Consider the following 11574-nt stretch of genomic DNA (forward strand, 5'->3'; position numbering starts at 1 on the left):
TTGAGCAGTCCCCTGCTGATATGCAGTATCCGTGGATTCATGAGGTTGTCTCCATACACGTACACGCCCTCCGCTCCAATCTGAAACGTGACTCGTCCGACCAGGCAACTTGTTTCCAGTCATCAACAGTCCAATGTCAGGGCGAGGCGTAAAGCTTTGTGACGTGCAATCATCAAGGGTACACGAGTGGGCCTTCGGCAACGAAAGCCCATATCGATGACGTTTCGTTGAATGATTCACACGCTGACACTTCTTGATGGCCCAGCAATGAAATCTGAGCAATCTGCCAGGGTTGCACTTCTACTGCGTTGAACGATTCTCTCCAGTCGTCGTTGGTCCCGTTCTTGCAGGATCTTTTCCCGGCCATGTTTACCGTATACTTGGTATTCAAGGTACACACGTGAAATGTTCTTCTGCCTATTTACATATCTCTGTATTTGAATACGCATGCCTATACTAGTTTCTTTGGCCCTTCAGTGTACTTACATACTGTCGTTTAGTGACTGGATTTGGGTTTCCTAGAAATTTAATTCTCTCCTTTACCAAGTAGGACAATATGTGACACTGAAGTCAGCTGCAGCTCGAAACCACACTGTCGCCATTTTCTGGCAGTCAGCTCCTCAGCGGGTCCACGTTTGCTTGGACGTCTTTGCTTCTACTACCACGTACTTCCATACGTGTCAGTTCTTGCTACTTATTATGACACACCCGTGTGTCGCCCCTCTCAGGAGGAGAGGAGCAGATTAGTCTTTAACGTTCGGTCGATAACGAGGTCATTAGAGACGGAGCACAAGTTTGGATTATGGAAGGATGGGGAAGGAAATCGGCCGTGCCCTTTCAAAGGAACCATCCCGGCATTTGCCTGAAGCGATTTAGGGAGACCACGGAAAACCTAAATCAGGATGGCCAAAGATGGGATTGAACCGTCGTCCTCCCGAATGCGAGTTCAGTGTGCTAACCGCTGTGCCACATCGGTAGGTCGTCCTTCCGATCCTAGCGCTCTAAGCCGCCGCTTGTATTTGGCCTTAAGCTGGTCCTGGTCTCTGGAGAATCAAAGTGTGGCAAACAGTTCCATCTTTGACATATTAACATCCTTGCTGTCAAGATTGCTTCTCTTAGAGACCTTAGTGAGATGCGTTTCTCGACTGTGCTGAGAATACAGAGCGTTTATTTTTTTTAATTTCCTCCACAGCGGCCTAAAGCCGCGCGTTTTTTGTTCCAAGTTGACACATTCTGTATTCCTTCTCGAAATCACGTTGTCAGTGCCTCACGGAGCTGTGAGGAGCATAGCTATCGATATCTTCCCCGCTTGATGGCACAAAGTGTGAGCAAAAGCTTCGGCTTTTACAGGCAGAATTGGTGTGACATCGTATACTTTTCATGCGTGGCTGTATAATTCTGTGCGACAGTTGTGTAGCGCTGGCATTCACGAGGAATCACTCCAAGGGAACATTCCTAAGTGTCAATAAACAATCTTGATGAAGCTTAGTGTGTGTATACAGGGGGAAAAATAGTGCAGTGATTAATGGTTCTTTTGCCGGCCGCGGTGGCCGAGCGGTTCTAGGGGCGTTAACCCAAAATCGCGTGACTGCTACGGTCACAGGTTCTAATCCTGCCTCGGGCATGGATGTGTGTGATGTCCTTAGGCTAGTTAGGTTTCAGTAGTTCTAAGTTATAGGGGACTGATGACCTCAGATGTTAAGTCCCATAGTGATCAGAGCCATTTGAACCATTTGATTATTGTCTTTGTTTGTGTTCAAAGTCACTTTTAAGTGTTAAAAGACACACCGAAAAGTGATTTGGCATTTTAGGTTTTTAGGGAGTATATTAGAAATAGTATATATAAAAATGTTATCACGTATAAGTTGATATATAATTAATATTCTTGAAAACTGTTTGATCAACTTTTGTAATAATTCGATATTTTGCAAACACCTCACCACCATTAACAATTTTCAATAACTGAAACCTCTCTTCAACCATTAATTTAAGAAGCTTTCAAGCCACATACATCTCTGGTAATAAAGACTGTTTCTGAAATACCGTTTTTGTTAAATAAGCTGTATACAATGTGCTGTCGTAATATTTTTACTATACCTAATTAAATTTCTAAACTTTCATTAGTATTCCACCTATTTATTCTACTTTTATTTTTGTTGTGTTTTAAATTATTACTTTACGTTTTACATTCATGGTGTTTAGTTTTTTATCTTACCATTTCACATACCTGTATTTTGTTAATTGAAAATAATAAGTAGCTTATTACTATGATATGAAATAATTACAACAACGATAGTCTGTGAGGAAATGCTGAAGACAACATTGTTTTTACATCATGCACATGAAATAAGCGAAATTTCGAGACGTAAAAATCACGACCGTGAAGACAATATAAAACGAACTTCGGTAGGATGTGTCACTGTCACATGTAGCTTTCTAAATATCCTGATATGTGTCAGACATATTTCAGTACCTTCCTACGCTTTGCCGAAGAGAACTGATTATCATATTTATTATATTGATCGTCAGTTGGATATTGGCATTACAACCATTCAACAGAACTAGAACTGAAAATATTCTTACAAAGTTCTTCCAACATCGAAAGCTGTATCCGACCCACAGTTGTACCAGAGTCGCCGAACTCTTTGGTATCACCAGACGAGCACGTTACTTGTATTCACATAGGACGCTCTAAATGGTTCTTTGACACTGACCACGGCAAGAATCTAACAATAGTACAGATACTTCTTCCCCACTGGGAAAGAAAACATCTTCCAAATATTTTTTGACCTGGTAAGACGTTTGTTTACCAGATTTCGATAGTGTCACAAGGACATTTGGAGCTTCATAACGAGACTCTCTTTTTCTCGGTCCAAATTCACCATTAATTTCTTTTAAAACTATGAAAATGTAGGTGGTCAATGTGAAGAAAGAAAAACGTTTTGAGCGTCGTATCCACTGACAATAAATACCTGTGATGTCAAAGGACTCGACGGTACAGGTACGGCAGGGAACATATACGTAAAAACTGTGTGAGATAGTTTGCAGATATAGTTCTGCTAATTGATTACGATGGCAATCTCCACATGAGAAACAATAAAATCAAGCTGCAGTCACTCGTCATAACCAATTACCTTCGCCAAGGCTTACCAACGTACTGAAATATGCCAGACGCGATATTTTAGAGCATCACCCGCCACATTTCAAATCCTACTGAATTTAGTTTTATAGCCACTTCTTCAAAAAATGGTTCAAATGGCTCTGAGCACTATGGGACTTAACATCTTAGGTCATCAGTCTCCTAGAACTTAGAACTACTTAAACCTAACTAACCTAAGGACATCACACACATCCATGCCGGAGGCAGGATTCGAACCTGCGACCGCAGCGTTCGCGCGGCTCCAGACTGTAGCGCCTAGAACCGCTCGGCCACTCCGGCGGCTTCACTTCTTCGTCGTCCATATTGCGTGAAGAAATTAGGTTCATTTTATGCTCATGATGCAAAAACGTTATGTTTTAAGCATTTGCTTACAATTTATCACTGTTGTAATTATTTCCAAACATAGCAGTGAGTACATACTACACTCCTGGAAATGGAAAAAAGAACACATTGACACAGGTGTGTCAGACCCACCATACTTGCTCCGGACACTGCGAGAGGGCTGTACAAGCAATGATCACACGCACGGCACAGCGGACACACCAGGAACCGCGGTGTTGGCCGTCGAATGGCGCTAGCTGCGCAGCATTTGTGCACTGCCGCCGTCAGTGTTAGCCAGTTTGCCGTGGCATACGGAGCTCCAACGCAGTCTTTAACACTGGTAGCATGCCGCGACAGCGTGGACGTGAACCGTATGGGCAGTTGACGGACTTCGAGCGAGGGCGTATAGTGGGCATGCGGGAGGCCGGGTGGAGGTACCGCCGAATTGCTCAACACGTGGGGGCGTGAGGTCTCCACAGTGCATCGATGTTGTCGCCAGTGGTCGGCGGAAAGTGCACGTGCCCGTCGACCTGGGACTGGACCGCAGCGACGCACGGATGCACGCCAAGAGCGTAGGATCCTACGCAGTGCCGTAGGGGACCGCACCGCCACTTCCCAGCAAATTAGGGACACTGTTGCTCCTGGGGTATCGGCGAGGACCATTCGCAACCGTCTCCATGAAGCTGGGCTACGGTCCCGCACATCGTTAGGCCGTCTTCCGCTCACGGCCCAACATCGTGCAGCCCGCCTCCAGTGGTGTCGCGACAGGCGTGAATGGAGGGACGAATGGAGACGTGTCGTCTTCAGCGATGAGAGTCGCTTCTGCCTTGGTGCCAATGATGGTCGTTTGCGTGTTTGGCACCGTGCAGGTGAGCGCCACAATCAGGACTGCATACAACCGAGGCACACAGGGCCAACACCCGGCATGATGGTGTGGGGAGCGATCTCCTACACTGGCCGTACACCTCTGGTGATCGTCGAGGGGACACTGAATAGTGCACGGTACATCCAAAACGTCATCGAACCCATCGTTCTACCATTCCTAGACCGGCAAGGGAATGTGTCAATAAAGTTTCCCCTTCCTGGGACAATGAATTCACGGTGTTCTTATTTCAATTTCCAGGAGTGTATTTTCAACTAACAAAATACACGTACGTGAAACAGTAAACAAAAGAACAAAAAATACATGAATTTAAGAAGTGAAACAACAATTTTAAACGGGGAGAGGGAGAGGGGGCGAGAGAAGCTGTACGAGTTGTGCCACCCCAAACTGGTATCTATTTCTTACAGCTTTCAAATTTGAATTTCATCGTACGCCGCACCGTGTTTTGCTTTCGGCGGGGGTGCACGGACGATGCTCATGAATATTCTGCACGACAGCCGGCTAGTCGATAGCGCTACAAAAGCCGCATGGCCCCTACTTGATGCAATATTCAGTGATGAAACGGAGAAATGTTACAGGTAACTCCGGCGCGAATATCGTGTTCGTGTAACTGGCGATATCGCTCTACGGGACCTAAATCGGTCTGGGCGGTGAAGCTTTCTGCAGGTATAGCTTTGAATACTAATGCCAATGAAATTGCCGCGGGTCTCTGGTAATGATCGACTGACAACGTCACAGAATGCGACTTACGCCGACACTCCATGTGCATTCTATCGCATCGAAGACAGCCATCAGAACCGGGCAGTAAAAAAATCGTCCCTTTTGATAGTGAATGGAAGCTTCACATCGTGAAACTTCATCACTACAGACCGTGATTTACTGCAAATGGCGTTTAAAGAGACACATTGTCCACGAAACGTCACCAATATACAATTTACTTCAGGTAGAAAGGAAAAGTGACTAAGGCCGTCCATTCCTGTATCGCACACGTAGGTAGAAACAGAGGCATTAACTTCACAATACAGAACAATGAATTATTTACTAGTTGTGGTACTCACCAACGAGAATAAAATCCTAGTGCTGACTTTGACCTGAATTATATACTGGTCCAAATATCTTACGAAATAAGCATCAAACGAAAAAAAATACAAAGAAGGAAACTCGTCTAGCTTGAAGGGGAAACCAGATGGCTCTATCGTTGGCCCGCTAGATGGCACTTCCATAGGTCAAACGGATATCAACTGTGTTTTTTAAAGTAGACACCCCCATTTTTTTTACATATTCGAGTAGTACGTAAAGAAATATGAATGTTTCAGTTGGACCACTATTTTCACTTTCTGATAGATGGCGCTGTAATAGTCACAAATGTATAAGTACGTGGTATCACGTAACATTCCGCCAGTGTTGACAGTATTTGCTTCGTGATACATTACCCGTGTTAAAATAGACCGTTTACCAATTGCATAAAAGGTCGATATCGTGTTGATGTATGGCTATTGTGATCAAAATGCCCAACGGGCGTGTGCTATGTATGCTGCTCGGTATCCTGGACGTCATCCAAGTGTCCGGACCGTTCGCCGGATAGTTACGTTATTTAAGGGAACAGGAAGTTTCCAGCCACATTTGAAACGTCAACCACGACCTGGAACAAATGATGATGACCAAGTAGGTGATCTAGCTGCTGTCGCGGTTAATCCGCACATCAGTAGAAAACAAACTGCGCGAGAATCGGGAATCTCAAAAACGTCGGTGTTGAGAAAGCTACATCAACATCGATTGCACACGTGCTATATTTCTATGCCCCAGGAATTGCATGGCGACGACTTTGAACGTCGTGTACAGTCCTGCCACAGGGCACAAGAGAAATTACGGGACGATGCCAGATCTTTTGCACACGTTCGATTTAGCGACGAAGCGTCATTCACCAACAGCTGTAACGTAAACCGGCATAATATGCACTGTTCGGCAACGGAACATTCACGATGGCTGGTTTCCTCCTTCAAGCCAGGCAAGTTTCGTTCTTTGTAGTTTTCTCGTTTCATGCTTATTTCGTGAGATATTTGGCCGGGTCACGATCGATTGACCACCCTATATACATGGTGTTACAAAAAGGTACGGCCAAACTTTCAGGAAACATTCCTTACACACAAATAAAGAAAATATGTTATGTGGACATGTGTCCGGAAACGCTTAATTTCCATGTTAGAGCTCATTCTTCCACCTACGCTCAATGAAGCACGTTATCATGATTTCATATGGGATACTCTACCTGTGCTGCTAGAACATGTGCCTCTACAAGTACGACACAACATGTGGTTCTTGCGCGATGGAGCTCCTGCACATTTCAGTCGAAGTGTTCGTACGCTTCTCAACAACAGATTTGGTAACCGATGGATTGGTAGAGGCGGACCAATTCCATGGCCTCCACGCACTCCTGACCTCAAACCTCATGACTTTCATTTATGGGGGCATTTGAAAGCTCTTGTCTACACAACCCTGGTACCAAATGTAGAGACTCTTCGTGCTCGTATTGTGGACGGCTGTTATACATTACGCCATTCTCTAGGGCTGCGTCAGCGCATCAGGGATTCCTTGCGACGGAGGGTGGATGCATGTATCATCGCTAACAGAGGACATTTTGAACATTTCCTGTAACAAAGTGTTTGAAGTCACGCTGGTACGTTCCGTTGCTGTGTATTTGCATTCCATGATTAATGTGATTTGAAAAGAAGTAATAAAAGAGCTCTAACATGGAAAGTAAGCGTTTCCGGATACAAGTTCACATAGCATATTTTCTTTCCTTGTGTGTGAGCAATGTTTCGTGAAAGTTTGGCCGTCCCTTTTTGTACCACCCTGTATAAAAAGCCGAAAAAAAAAATAAAAACCTCGAAAGACTACTTCGGTCTTCATTTGATGACAGCATATGCCGCCTGGGGTACAGGAGACTCAGTGATAATACACTCCTGGAAATGGAAAAAAGAACACATTGACACCGGTGTGTCAGACCCACCATACTTGCTCCGGACACTGCGAGAGGGCTGTACAAGCAATGATCACACGCACGGCACAGCGGACACACCAGGAACCGCGGTGTTGGCCGTCGAATGGCGCTAGCTGCGCAGCATTTGTGCACCGCCGCCGTCAGTGTCAGCCAGTTTACCGTGGCATACGGCACCATCGCAGTCTTTAACACTGGTAGCATGCCGCGACAGCGTGGACGTGAACCGTATGTGCAGTTGACGGACTTTGAGCGAGGGCGTATAGTGGGCATGCGGGAGGCCGGGTGGACGTACCGCCGAATTGCTCAACACGTGGGGCGTGAGGTCTCCACAGTACATCGATGTTGTCGCCAGTGGTCGGCGGAAGGTGCACGTGCCCGTCGACCTGGGACCGGACCGCAGCGACGCACGGAAGCACGCTAAGACCGTAGGATCCTACGTAGTGCCTTAGGGGACCGCACCGCCACTTCCCAGCAAATTAGGGACACTATTGCTCCTGGGGTATCCGCGAGGACCATTCGCAACCGTCTTCATGAAGCTGGGCTACGGTCCCGCACACCGTTAGGCCGTCTTCCGCTCATGCCCCAACATCGTGCAGCCCGCCTCCAGTGGTGTCGCGACAGGCGTGAATGGAGGGACGAATGGAGATGTGTCGTCTTCAGCGATGAGAGTCGCTTCTGCCTTGGTGCCAATGAAGGTCGTTTGCGTGTTTGGCGCCGTGCAGGTGAGCGCCACAATTAGGACTGCATACAACCGAGGCACACAGGGCCAACACCCGGCATCATGGTGTGGGGAGCGATCTCCTACACTGGCCGTACACCTCTGGTGATCGTCGAGGGGACACTGAATAGTGCACGGTACGTCCAAACAGTCATCGAACCCATCGTTCTACCATTCCTAGACCGGCAAGGGAACTTGCTGTTCCAACAGGACAATGCACGTCCGAATGTATCCCGTGCCACACAACGTGCTCTACAAGGTGTAAGTCAACTACCCTAACCAGCAAGATCTCCGGATCTGTCCTCCATTGAGCATGTTTGGGACTGGATGAAGCGTCGTCTCACGCGGTCTGCACGTCCAGCACGAACGCTGGTCCAGCTGAGGCGCCAGGTGGAAATTGCATGGCAAGCCGTTCCATAGGACTACATCCAGCATCTCTACGATCGTCTCCATGGGAGAATAGCAGCCTGCATTGCTGCGAAAGGTTGATATACACTGTACTAGTGCCGACATTGTGCATGCTCTGTTGCCTGTGTCTATGTGCCTGTGGTTCTGTCAGTGAGATCATGTGATGTATCTGACCCCGGGAATGAGTCAATAAAGTTTCCCCTTCCTGGGACAATGAATTCACGGTGTTCTTATTTTAATTACCAGGAGTGTAGTTTCAACAGATGTCATAGTGGCATAGCTACGTGCTTGCCATCTGTGTCCATCCTTTAATAGGGAATGCTCACAGCCAGAAGCGTCAATATGGTACATTCGTGCATTCTTGCTGCGTACAGCCAACTGAGCAAGTTTGAAAGAGGTCAAACTGTAGCCTTCTGAGTGGTGGGTTGCTCCTTCCAGAGAATTACCACCAAGTTGGACGTGCTGCGTCAGTTGAAGAACAATGTTGGTATTAGTCGTCACGTGAACAGTGTCACATCCATAGAGGAGGCTTTCGACATTTACACAGCGCTGACGCCTTCAGGGATCGTGGTGTTGTAAGGGCAGCAGTGGCAGACTGTACAGCAACCACAGCACAGATAAGAGGGTTGTAAGCCGACACGTGTCAACACGAACTGTTGCGAACCGGTTATTAGCAGTGGGACTGCCAGCATGCACACCTCCAGCCTGCCTTCCATTCAAGCCACAGCCTCGATGTACACTGCTCGGCTAACGCGGTCAGAGGAAAACCCGGAAGATGGAATGATGTGCCGTGGTCTTCAGTGATGAAAGCAGATCCTACCAGCACGCAAGCGATGGTCGTTTGTATGTGCGACGTACACCTGGGAAGTGGTGCCTCGTAGAGTGAATCCGCCTAAGATACACTAACCCCAACCCATGACTTAGCAGTGCGATAAGCTACAGCTCTCGTTCACCTTTGCTGTTTCTGGAGGGGATGCTAACCATCATTCAGTATGCGCAGAATGTTTACAGACGTGTTCTTTCGCCCCTATTGCAACAGAAACGTGGTGTGTTGCTCCAACAGGATAATGCTTTCCCGCACACTGGCAGTGAAACTCAACTCGTTCTGCAAGACGTGCAACGCCTTCCCTAGTCAGCACGATCTCCAGACAGCACGGTCTCCAATCCAGCACATTTGGGATATGGTTGGACGAGTAGTGACGGCATTCTCCATTTGTACGATCGACTGGATACCTGTCAGAGCCTGCACCACGTATTAAAATGGGTATTTCAGGATGGATCGATACCTGGTACCTCAGAATCACTTCTACTATTTATCTGTAAATGCAATCATTTCATGCCCTGTTGCGACAATAAATCTTTAGTGAACAGGAACTCTCCAAAAGGGAGACAAACTTCGTTCCACCAGTGTATGTTTCACTATTGAGATATTTTACCTTGTATCGGATTAAGTTTGTTATTACGAAGTGGTATGAAAAACAACTACACAACTATTATCTTGAATAAACATGACGAATACATCGAACAAGTCCCAAAACACCTATGAGGATCTATCCAAAAGGAATGCACAACATTCTTTCAACTTTGTCCACACATTTGTTGTTATTATTATTATCGTATGCATCAATTACAGTAATACACATATAGCAAAACAAATAAAAATATAAAAAAATGAACATGTGAAATTATCGTATATACAGTGCACAAGTTTTAAAACGGCTCAGACTATACTCGATCCAGCGGATTGCCTCGTGGGATGCTCGATGGAGCTTCTCAATGCTACCAGGGAAGCGTCTGATTGGACATTCATACACAGTGTGGCGCATTGTTTGGGTGTCACCACAGTCACACACACTATCACTTGTGCATGTTGTATTTGCACCTACCAGCTTCAGTCCGAGAACTGTTTAACTGCACCAACACCTCCCTTTGTTGGTGGAAGCCTGCAACTGGAACTGTTGGATTGTCTACAAGTTCGTGGTCTCGGGTTCTTGTAGCTTCGGTCGCAGGTTCGAATCCTGCCTCGGGCATGGATGTGTGTGATGTCCTTAGGTTAGTTAGGTTTAAGTAGTTCTAAGTTGTAGGGGACTGATTACCTCAGCTGTTAAGTCCCATATTCGCTCAGTGCCATTTGAACCATCTTGTAATTTGCCACTCATGTTTCCACTCTGCGTCCTGGTCGAATCCTGTGGATAGCATGTGGACTTACATTTCATATGCTAGTCTTTTAGACCTGAGGCGTTTCCTGGGCAGTAATAGCAAATCGTCATGAAGAGGGATCGAGTTGTTTTCAGAAACTTGCAGACAGAGGTTGTTAAGAGCAGCCTTTCGTCGCAGGTCTGGTGGACAGATGTCTGAAAGCACTGGTAGCCAGCAGGTAGGTGTAGACCGGACTGCACCACCAATTACTCTCATAACTGAGTTCAGTTGGACGTCTACTTTCACTACGTGGGCGCTTCGGAGCCAAACTGGTGCACAGTATTGTGCTGCAGCGTATACCAGTGCAAGGGATGCTCCTCGGAGGACTTATTTGGTTGCTCCCCATGTACTGCCGGCCAGCTTTCTCACAAGGTTCACTCGTGTTTGTATCTTGAAAGTTGTTTTTTGTATGTTAATGTTCTGTCCAGAGTGACTCCCAGGTATTTTGGGCTTTCGTTGTATCTGACTGTGCCAAGAGGGCCGAACTGGGGACTGATCTTTGCTGATGAAAGGCGATAAGAGACGTGGAACAGGCTTACCTCGGTATTTGAAACATGTTTCAAAATACTTATGAAGTTTAGTAAGGCTGTTCGTTAGGTGTTCTTCACATTCAGTAAGGTCTTCACTCTGATATGAAATTGCCATGTCATCAGCATATTGAAATTTTCGACAGGTCAAATTTGGCAGGTCAGCTGTGTAGGGGTTGAATAAAAAATGGTTCAAATGGCTCTAAGCACTATGAGACTTAACATCTGAGGTCATCAGTTCCCTAGACTTAGAACTACTTAAACCTAATTAACCTAAGGACATCACACACATCGATGCCCGAGCAAGGTTTCGAACCTGCGAGCGTAGCGGTCGCGTGGTTCCAGACTGTAGCGCCT

At 46.4% G+C, this 11574-nt stretch overlaps 1 non-coding gene across 1 annotated transcript; it reads right to left on the reverse strand.

Moving 5' to 3' along the window:
- Positions 1–3355: 3355 nt before the first annotated feature.
- Trnas-gga (transfer RNA serine (anticodon GGA)) lies at positions 3356–3439 on the reverse strand. The gene is given in 2 exon segments: positions 3356–3390; positions 3400–3439. It is a non-coding gene; the product is annotated as a tRNA-Ser (tRNA).
- Positions 3440–11574: the final 8135 nt, after the last annotated feature.

This window comes from Schistocerca gregaria, chromosome 3, assembly GCF_023897955.1.
Source record: "Schistocerca gregaria isolate iqSchGreg1 chromosome 3, iqSchGreg1.2, whole genome shotgun sequence".
NCBI classification, from domain to species: Eukaryota; Metazoa; Arthropoda; class Insecta; order Orthoptera; family Acrididae; genus Schistocerca; species Schistocerca gregaria.